The sequence below is a fragment of the Amblyomma mixtum genome, chromosome 3 (genome assembly GCF_055824585.1).
Source record: "Amblyomma mixtum isolate Tamu chromosome 3, ASM5582458v1, whole genome shotgun sequence".
In the NCBI taxonomy this organism is placed as follows: Eukaryota; Metazoa; Arthropoda; class Arachnida; order Ixodida; family Ixodidae; genus Amblyomma; species Amblyomma mixtum.
In genome coordinates, this window is record NC_143014.1 from 420,219,590 (window position 1) to 420,229,910 (window position 10,321).

General features: G+C 47.9%; 1 pseudogene; it reads right to left on the reverse strand.

The window, feature by feature from the left end:
- Positions 1-2,441: 2,441 nt before the first annotated feature.
- LOC149357876 (uncharacterized) lies at positions 2,442-9,125 on the reverse strand (annotated as a pseudogene).
- Between the last annotated feature and the right edge of the window lie 1,196 nt (positions 9,126-10,321).

The following is a 10,321-nucleotide window of genomic DNA, read 5'->3' on the forward strand; positions in this document are numbered from 1 at the left end:
GTTCGGATCGAAGCTATTAAAACTACTTTGATTTGATGTTACCGAAAACAGGGAGGTCCGAAAAATGGGGTTAAAGTGTAATGACGTTAGTCTATCAAATCAAAGTTGTTAATTCTCAACAAAATGTTACATCCTTAAATAAAGTACAAAAGCTGTTAATGCCTGATCACATCAATTTTATTCGCTTTGGTTACGATTGGAAACTCGCGTTTTTTAACATGTAACAAAAATTAATAAAAGAAAACGCCCAGAGTACCGCCTTCACCCAAGGCGCCAGTCCAGGCCCGTCGTGAACTGTCAGAACGCCCAGGCGATCGACCTCCTGCGCAGTACACACAAAAGAAAGAAGAGGGCTTGTTGCTGAATTAGCGACTTGGCTTACAAAGGTCGCAGCAGTCAGACACAGGCCGCTCTGGTTACAAAGACTGCCGGAGTGCAGTCAAGAACGGTGCCTGCATCGTTGCATGTATAGTCAAGGCCCCTGTGGTTGCACAAAGAATATTCTGAAATCAACTGCGGAAATAACAGCCTGCGACCCTTGGAACAACCGCCGTAGTCGATAAGTCTTCCTTCTCAACATTTCTGTCGGCGGGTTGTATTTTGAAGCGAAAATCTTCACTACGCTAGTCAACACCGCGCTTCGCGTGAGCCAGCGTATGTCGGAGCACGAGTGGCGTCACGCACGGCGCAGGCTTCTGCGCATGTGCGCCGCCGCTTCTCCTGATCGCCACCGTAAAACCTTTCGCCGTAGCCGTGCGCAGTGCGCATTTAAAAGGAGGGGTATATAAGGCGCGCTTGCCCATAGAACAGGCGTACGCTGCTGCGCGCTATGACTGATCGTTTTACGTTCGCCGCAAGCGCGCGTTTATCGCGGAGGCCAGCTATATAACCGCTTGCAAGAATAGGCGTGCGCATTGAACATGGAAGGAGAAGAGAGTGATACTACCGATACAGAAGTGATCATAAAGTATAACCATAAGCTAAACCATAAGCATCACCGCAGCTTTTCGCTTCGAGATATCTAGGCTTAGCCTTAGCTAAGCACCAGCCATTTTTTTTTTCTTATGCAGCAGCCACGGTGGCGGCGCTCCGTGGAATTGCGATTGATCATATATGTGAATTTTGGTTTGCGGCCAAAAATCATAAGCGGCTGGAAGCAGGTGGAGCCCTTTGTGGAACTGTTCCTGAAAAATATACGTGGTTGATGGGTGTTTAACGTCCCAACGTGACTTAGGCTTGATATCTGGGATGAAAACACTACACAACTGAACTTTTAACGTTATTTACGGGTCCGCGCATCCGTAAAAGGACGGATATTTAGAAAGTATCTTGCTTCGCGTAAAGAGAACCTTCATATATTTAAGTTGGGATTCGAATCCATGACACTTCCGACTCCATGAACGCACGCTACCGACTAGGAGAAGAAGGAACATTTCTGTAGCATTAGTATGTCGTGTGGCCTTTCAAGTAATGTGGCATCTTACGAGTGTTTGTTAATAAGTATCTGTTTAAGTAGAGAAGCTCTAATTACGGAAGTAATTATCAAGCGAGAAGCTAAGTCCTTGTTAGCGTTTCATATCCTCTTTGCTTCACGCCGACATGCCGACGCCGACATGCAGCGTCCATCGCAAAACCCTCGCTATCTGACGTGCGCCACCGCCCCAAAAGATGGCGCGCGAGCCTTTCAAACGTGAGTCTATGTGGGACGCTATACTGTGGCCTTGTAATTCCTGTGAAGCGCAGCGAGTACTACATGAGTGTGTCTAGAAAAGGTACATTGTGCACGTATATTGCAGAGTGGAAGAGTTCTAAGAAAAGAACGTTTAGTATAGTTCAGGAGGCTTAACGTCTCGACGCGACTCAGGCTATGAGGACGCCGTAGTGGAGTGCTCCGGAAATTTTGACCGCCTGGCGTTCTTTAACATGCAATGACATCACACAGCACACGGCTCTCTGGAATTTCGCCTCCATCGAAATTCGACCCCTGCGGCCAAGATCTAACAAGCGTCGTTCGGGTCTGCAGCCAAGAACCACAACCGCTACAGGGAGCCATGAACGCTAACGCAACGTGCCCTTATACGCGGAGCTTAAGTCTCGAATCCCTTAAATACGTTGCCAACCATTTCGCATGTGAACCCAACGTTTGAACGTTATGCCAGCAATTATTATAAAAAAAAGAATATTGAAGTAGCTATTAGTTTTCCACAGCATCATTTTTGCGCGCTGTGATCCCTTCGGGAGAGCGCTCTCCTTCAGGGCGATTTCGTGAACTGTTTCGAGTTAAGAATAACTCAGGCCGGAGCCGTAACAAGCAAAAGGCGCTTGTCACAGCGCATTTAGTGGCAAGGTGATGCCTAGACCACTAACGTGAGAAACCGAAATCTAATTGGTTCTAGAGGCTGCTTTGGACAGAACGCATGAAATTCTGCATCGCCAACAGCTCAGGAACTCTGCGTGGAGGGGAAAACTTGTGCATGCGAATCGAAATCATACTGACGTGGTTAACCCGAAGCAGATCCTTGTATAATGAGCACTCAGCAGCATCCTCGGCAATTTAAGGTGTCCTTGAGGACCCTCTTATTCTCTTCAAGCAACCCAACATAATTAAATCGAAAACACCCGCAAGGCGTGCTGCTCGCCTATCTAAGCAAGATGCTAACTTATACTAACATATTTTCAAAGCACCATATGCATATACGCGATCTGGGAAGAATCCATATGCTTTGCCGTATGAATAGCGTGAAGCGGAGTAGTATCGACAACGTAGAGGTGCAACTGGCTGCACGTGGAGCAGGAAAGGACGGGTTGAGATGCAAGTGGTATACGAGCGCCTCAAATGTGGTGCACCCTTTCAGACCTTTCCGCGCATCAGCTCGAAAGGAAGTGTGGCGAATCACACTTTCGCTACCCCCGCGCACGCAACTGCGAAAAAGAAAAAGGAAACGTCCGAAAAAAAAAGAAGAAATTAGACCGACACTGAGCATCACAACGAGAGCTAGCGAGATGCCTGCCTTATAACTTTCAGCACGAGATGGAACTCACCGTGTTGTGAAAATGTGAATTCTGGAGAATTTTTCTGTTGCTCAGACCAAACTTAGCATCAAATTAATAGCTATTTTTTATGTTTACGAATAATTCTACCAAATGCACGAATTTTCCCTTGAAGCTGCATGGGCTGCAATACTTTGCGGCGCTAGGTAGCAGTTGTCTCAAATTCCTGATAACTAGTGCTGATTATCTGGGAACGAGTAATTGCGTCAGGGCATACTTTTCAGCACGGCATATTTCGCTCAGTGATAGAAGTGCTATTGGAGCAAAAAGTAAACCAACAAGCTTTTGAGAGATCAGGCTTGGGTGCTAAGGGCAGAACAACAAACTGTGCAGGAGGTGAGGAACAGACTCGGGTTGAGCAAGCTAACGGCAAAAAAATATTGTGGGAAGAAAGCATGAGGAAGTGGGGTTGAAAGCGCCGGACATTTTGAGCAGACATGCGTTGATTCACAGAGGAGGAAAAGAAATAAACGCATACAGTAAGTCTGCAGGAAACCAGAATGGGATGTGCAAGAAGGTTAAACGTAGGGTCCATAAGACATGGGTACCAAATGAGTAAGTTCAATCCGAAAGGTTTTGAATTTAAACATCTATAAAACCATGCAGGACGAGATCGCTTCATTATAAATATGAAGATGTGTGCCATTCTCTGAAAAATGATCAAGGTGCCTTAAAACACGCAGCGACATGCACCTTAAGGTTTATGGTTTGTAGGGGTTTAACATCCCAAAGTGACTCGGGCTATGAGGGACGCTGTAGTGAAGGGCTTCAGAAATTTCGACCACCTGTTGTTCTTTAACGTGCACCTTAAGGATACGAAAACAATGTTAAAAGGACAGAAAAGAAGCTCAGTCCGATAAACCACCCCGCTCATTTTGGGATGTGCTTAAGATACACGCATTCACTTGTTGTGTCTTCGAGGCAACGGGATCGCGCAAGAGCTACTCCGTATCCTGCCTATAGGTTGTGCAAGATGGAAAGCACTTCGTCGGGTTGCTCCCTGTCATTATTTCTGTCCTTTTGTGTTGAAACAATGTGAAGCAGTATCCATTAAGGTGAGCGTACGTGAGGCTAAGCTCACCGAGGCGCAGATGAACAGCAGCAGCAGCAGGGCAGCCGCGAGCCGCGAACGCGGTTCCGCCTGCTTCGTCCGAGCGTCCTCAGTGCCCGTGCACCTCCAGGCGTGAGGTGCACGTTGTCGTCGGCTGAGCCGACGCTGCTTTCTGCGGAACCACCACGCCGCAGGTGGAGATCCGTGCGGCGGCGCAGTGCAGGCGCGTCTCCCCGTACATCGGTGAGCCGAGCCTGGGCCGCTGGCTGCACGAGACACATTACGAGACCACGTGTATTGCAACCCTGGAAAGACGCAAACAATGTCCTTGTAGCTAACACCCGCTTCCGAAAAGAGGAACTTCAGTTTCGCGGCAAAAATAGGGTGCAGCAAAGTACTGTTCAATGACGTGCAATATTACAGGACGAAAGCACACTTGACAATAATCAGCAAATGTTGCACATTTGTCTTCCGTGTGCTAGCTGATAGAATCTCTTTCAGAAGAAAGTAAAAAAAAGATTGCAGTGCGTCGATGAGGACAAGTTCTTTGCAAAACCGGAACTAAGCCAGCGTGGCAAATTTTTCACCTCGAATATGCACTGCAATGCAAAAAACAATTCTGCGGTATATTAAGGCGAAAGCCTTTAATTTCTCATGCTCGCGGTGTCTATCCATGCTGGCGGTGTCCGTCCATGCTCGCGGTCTCCTTCCGATCGCTGGAATCATGCCAATTGAGGTGTTCACTGTTCCAAGAGGGCAGTTATGCGCCTTCCCTCTGGTCAGCCGTCCACCGAAATGTGTGTGACAGATACTGCGCCATTTCCGTTCCTCAAAAACCAATTTACGAATTTTACCCTCTGCTTTCCAAGCTCCCTCTCCATTCGTTTCGCAGCTTAAAGCGCGACTAAGGTGTCCACTGCTCGTTACAACGAACAATGGCGACGGCAACGGCGACGGCGCGAAACGCCGAAACGGGCGCCAAACAGCTGCGCTCTGAAATAGTTTTCGGGGAAATGAAAGGCACAGTAACTGTCTTACACTCCGCTCTATACTGAGGCCAGTCGTCGTCGCCCTTATTGTCCATGTGTTGGGCGAGATGGGCGTAATTGTCCGATATGAGGCTGCTATAGGGACCAGTGTGGGAAATTGCTCTCTCTCTCTCTCTCTCTCTCTCTCAAACGTGGCATTACAAATCACAAGTTGAGCCGGAAGGTTTTCCCGCCACCGGATAAGACATTGGTCAACTGTGGCCTTTCCTCCACGCAGCGTCGCAACTTCCTCCCCTCCTCAGCAACCGTCGCGCCGGTGGGTAGCGCAGCTGTGCATAGCAACCCTGACGTCACACAGTAGGGGTAGAACGAGCGCGCGCGCGTCGCCGGCGGCAGCTGCACCGCAGCTCCTTCGCCAGTCGTCTCGTTGCCGTCGAGTGAGTGAAACGCATGGCTCCGAAGCGGCCCAGTGATTCCGCGCCAAGCGCTTCGGGGAAGCGGCAGTGGGTTGACCGCAAGGCTTTCGCCAAGCACAGTTTACAATTTCCAAAGTGTCTTCGGTAATTCTTCCGCTTAGCAGAGTAGAGTAAAATTTCTCTAAGAACCATTGCTGACGGGCTGCTCTGTTCGTGATCCTAAACTTTTATTATGTGCTTTGCACATTTTTTGCGTTTTTTTTTCACTAAGCGCTCACAATTTCTCATTACTGTGGTTATCAAAGTTTTTTTTTCCCCCGACACATACTTTTCTAGAGTATGCAACGTCCTCCGTTCGCAATGTTGCCAACTCTCACCAAGAAATACCGCTGACAATTCCAACTTTTCTGGCTTCCAGAAATAAAAGTGGGCAAAATAGCTTCTACACTTGGTGCACTACGAAAGCTACATTTCCTAGTACATAATCAGGATGTCAGCTTCGTTGCCGTCGTACAGAATGACATCTTCCCCTATAGTACTGGCCCCGCCGTGGTGGCTCAGTGGTTACGGCACTTGGCTGCTGACCCGAAAGACGTGAGTTCGATCCCGACCACGGCGGCTGAATTTCAATGGAGGCGAAATTCTAGAGGCCCCTGTACTGTGCGATGTCAGTGCGCGTTGAAGAACCCCAGGTGGTCGAAATTTCCGGAGCCCTTCACTACGGCGTCTCTCATAGCCTGAGTAGCTTTGGTACGTTAAACCCCAATAAACCAAACCAAACTATAGTACTTGGCCACCCCTGGTCCACCTACGGTCGCACAATACTGCTAAAGAATTGACCGGGTGTGTACGCAATGCTACGTCGCTGAGTTTTTCCAGTCATCCGTCACATGCTAGCTTGTAACCACTAGTGGTTAAACATCGGAATGGGAGCCGACGGTGTCTTGCTTCACGCTGAGGGAAGAAGAAAAATTCTGAGTGCACTTAAGTCCGCTTACGTGGATAAATGCGAAAAAAATGTATTTTGAGGAAAGGAACCGTTTTTGAGGAAAGGAAACGGGGCAGTAGCTGCCAAATCTTGACATTTGGTGGATACTTCAACCGCGCATTAAAGCATGCAACTAAAGTTGCATACGTCATCGCTGCGAACCCCTGCCTTGAGTTAGCCTCCAACTTCGCATCTCTACATCTCGGTGAACACCTCAACCACACCCTAAGAGAAAATGTAGTTTCAAAAAACGTGCAATCGAATGTGCCTATGTCATAGGTCGGAACCCCTGTCGCAAGTTAGCCTACAAATGGACTAAAAAGTGTACGCTATATATGCAAAGAGAAATGCCATGACGCCCCCCGGAATGCTGAAAGACTGACCGTTGCTCAAAATTTTCATGAATATATTCGCGAATACTCCCTCCCCATTGAGCTCATCCTGTGGTGACATCACTGGGATTACTTCGGCACCTGCGATATCCGATGCTCAAACCAGCGTCGTCGCTTCGGTGGACGCATTTTTGGTTCGTTGGAATTTTTCGGCGCACGCATCACTCAGCTGACGCATCACTCGTTCTCTATCCTGTCTGCACGTGGGAGCGGCTGTGACACAACTCTCGTGTGATGTTCACTCTCTAAATATGGTTGGTTGCTTTATGGGGTTTAACGTCCCAAAGCGACTAAGGCTATGAGAGACGCCGTAGTGGAGGGCTCCGGAAATTTCGACCACCTGGGGTTCTTTAACGTGCACTGACATCGCACAGTACACGGGCCTCGAATTTCTCCTCCAAAGAAATTCAACCACCGCGGCCGGGATCGAACCCGCATCTTTCGGGCCAGCAGCCGAGCACCATAGCCACTGAGCCACCGCGGCGGCTCTCTAAATATGCGTCATCGTACAACGTGGCGTTGCCTTGACGGCATTACCGTGACTCATAACTTATTTTGTGCAAGTAATCTTGCCATGTCGTTTTGTATCGCAAAATCTCCTTTACACGTGACTTTGTTTTTTTAAATGATTTTCTCCCGCAACTCTTTAATTACTTCACGTAATTAGTAACGCTCATTAGTGATCACGTCATCGATTTGATTTCGTTGTTTTGAACTTAAATATTAACTCATTTTTTAGTTCCAAAACTTCTTAATCGATTTTACTAATTAACGGTGTGACGACATCATTCTTCATCACGGCATGTGAGAGCACTAATTTATCACTCATTATCATTAAACATTTATACAAACATTCCTGTGGAGGAAGGGACATCATCGTGAGGACATACATTTTGCGGATACGTTTTGCCGACAAGATCATAGGACACGGCTGAGGTATGTCATGCTTTCTGATTAATATATGTGAAAAAGCACGGTCCACGGTCTTGATGCATTGCATGACAACGCATGAAAAGCAGCCATAGGGCTTGTTGATCGGCATTGACAACGCACGTGACCTCTGTGGCGTGCGAGAGCGTTCGAATGTGCGCAGCTCGCACTCCTGTGCAAGTTCCTCGTTTTCAGGTCATTTTCCTTTGAACTACTGAGCACATTCCGGTTGCTTGAACTCAACCATGAGCCACCGAAAAATTTTTGCTACCATGTGACACTGGCTGAACCAGCACGCATCCGTGATTTTGGTTCTTAGCGCAGAAAGCACCTCTGCTGAGCGCAGCATAAGCTTGCATGAGGTTGGCGAGAGATGGCTTCCATACACTTAGAATGGCGAAATGCCTAACATACTTCATGCATGTTAAACAGCTAAGCGGCAGCTTCATATCCAAGTCCTAAAGGCGATAAGGCATCTTTACAAAGCGTGGTTTCTTAATTGGTTTTGAATCGAGTATATGCGAGAGCTCCATTTGCAAAATAAGCCTATATTCTAAGCGCGTTTGCTTATGCTACATACGACTCAAGTGAACTCTTTTACTAATAATTAGCCGAGCCGGAGAAAAGCTGCCACAAGCCAAGCTTCCGTTCAAAGCGGCTTGATTCGGTTATGGTGTGCACCAAGCCATAGGCATTCAAAGGTTGCCTGCGCAGTGAAAATTCTTAGAACAAATCAGGGTAGGTTGTGCCGCGCATTGAAGAGAACGTTGCGTTCGGTCGGGTTTGTTTCGGCCGACGCCTTCAAGTCGGGAGGCACGCACTAAGGAAAGGAAGGCTAGAACCATGGTACAAAACAATCAAAACAAATCTCGATATTTGTCGACAATCGTGACTGTCGGCAAAACTCACCAGAGAAGCTTTCGACGTCAGATCGCCGTGGTGGTAGCTGGAAGGACGCCTCACAGCACTGCCAAGTGGGGTGCACTTCCCGTGCATGCGGTCTCGGTGGCCGTCAACCTGGAGGGCTGTGCAGGCGGCCGTCATCAGCTCCTTGTCCTCCGAGTTTGCTGTCGTAGCGCCGGACCACCGTGACGGAGTGATGGGCGAGCTCGGCAGCCGGCGTCCTTCCAGGTGAACGATTCGCACAGGCTGCAGCATGGCCGCTGTTGCTATGGGAGCACCCAACTTCCTGTAAAAACGTGCCAAGCCAGGCCCGTTGCAGTCGGTAGCCACGTCAGTCCCTCTGTCGCAGCGGGCAGAGGGCCAGTGAGGATGGCTATGGGAGAAACGCAGGGCATGACCGCACATCCCAAAAGAACGGCTCTGCAGCGTGCGCGTGCCGGAACGAAAATCCTCGCGGCTATTCTTTTTTTTCTCCTCTTCTTTCCTCGTGCAGAAGGAACAATGCTGGCTGGACTTCGGAAGGCCAAGTACACCAGAGCACCTCTATAAACACAACGCCTCAGGCACAAAATATTGAGCGGAGAAAATATTCAACCTGCAGAGTGTAGAAGTAAAAAAATGTTTTGATATTTAAATGTGTTCGCGCTCATTTCATTTTTTTTTTTGCGCATGAAACGCGAACACTTCAAAAACGTACCCCGACCACAAACTGACTGGCAAAATCCCTCAAAACTCTCACAAGCGAAAAGAAGGGAAAGCTTAATGAGCTCCTGTTTCCCTTGACTGAGCTGACTTTCCCGCCTGATTATGAACAACACATGGCAGCTCAGCTCGACCAAGTAAGCCTACATCATGTCTCATCCATTGCGCTCTCCTTGTCTATTTCGAAATTAAAGCTTTACCTACAAACATGAAGGCCAACGCTTCCTATGAGTGGCTACTTGCTTCATAACCTTCAGTCTTCTCTCCTTTCTCCAATTCCTCCTTTCGTGTGGTGATTCGCCGCTCTCTGCTTGTTCTGAATTACGCTTAACCACACGGCGTAATTTTGACCACTCAGGTCGGTTTGATGGTTTTGGGGCTCTCATCTCGACAAAGTGACAGGAAAATACCTTGCGCCTACCAGATATTTTTTCTTGAATTAAAACAACTACAGTGCCTATGTTTTACCTTATTCTTGTGTCTAAACTTCATGCCCCCTAATCAACCCTTGTCTTGTTCTTGTTACGTCCTCGAAGCCGTGTGCTCCTTTTTAATTACTGGTCTATCGCAAAAATTTAATTTTAATTTTGAAGCTGATTACGCCACTTCCTACTCCACCCTATACGCGGTAAATTCTTCACGCCGGGAAAAGCACTTTTCACTCCTCTGACAAGCAAAAAGTCACTCGAGTATTCTTCTTGTGTCTCGTCGTGCAGCCTTCAGGCGTAATCACATTTATTAGCGACTGATTACCGAACTCCGTTCCACAAAACCGCGCCAAACGAAACCAGTGACACAATAAACAGAAGAGAAAGAAGTCGCTCTTTTCCGCTTTTATGCTGTAGAAGTCTGCAAGATCTTGAAAATAACGGGGAAGATGGAGCTGTCGTCGAAACGAG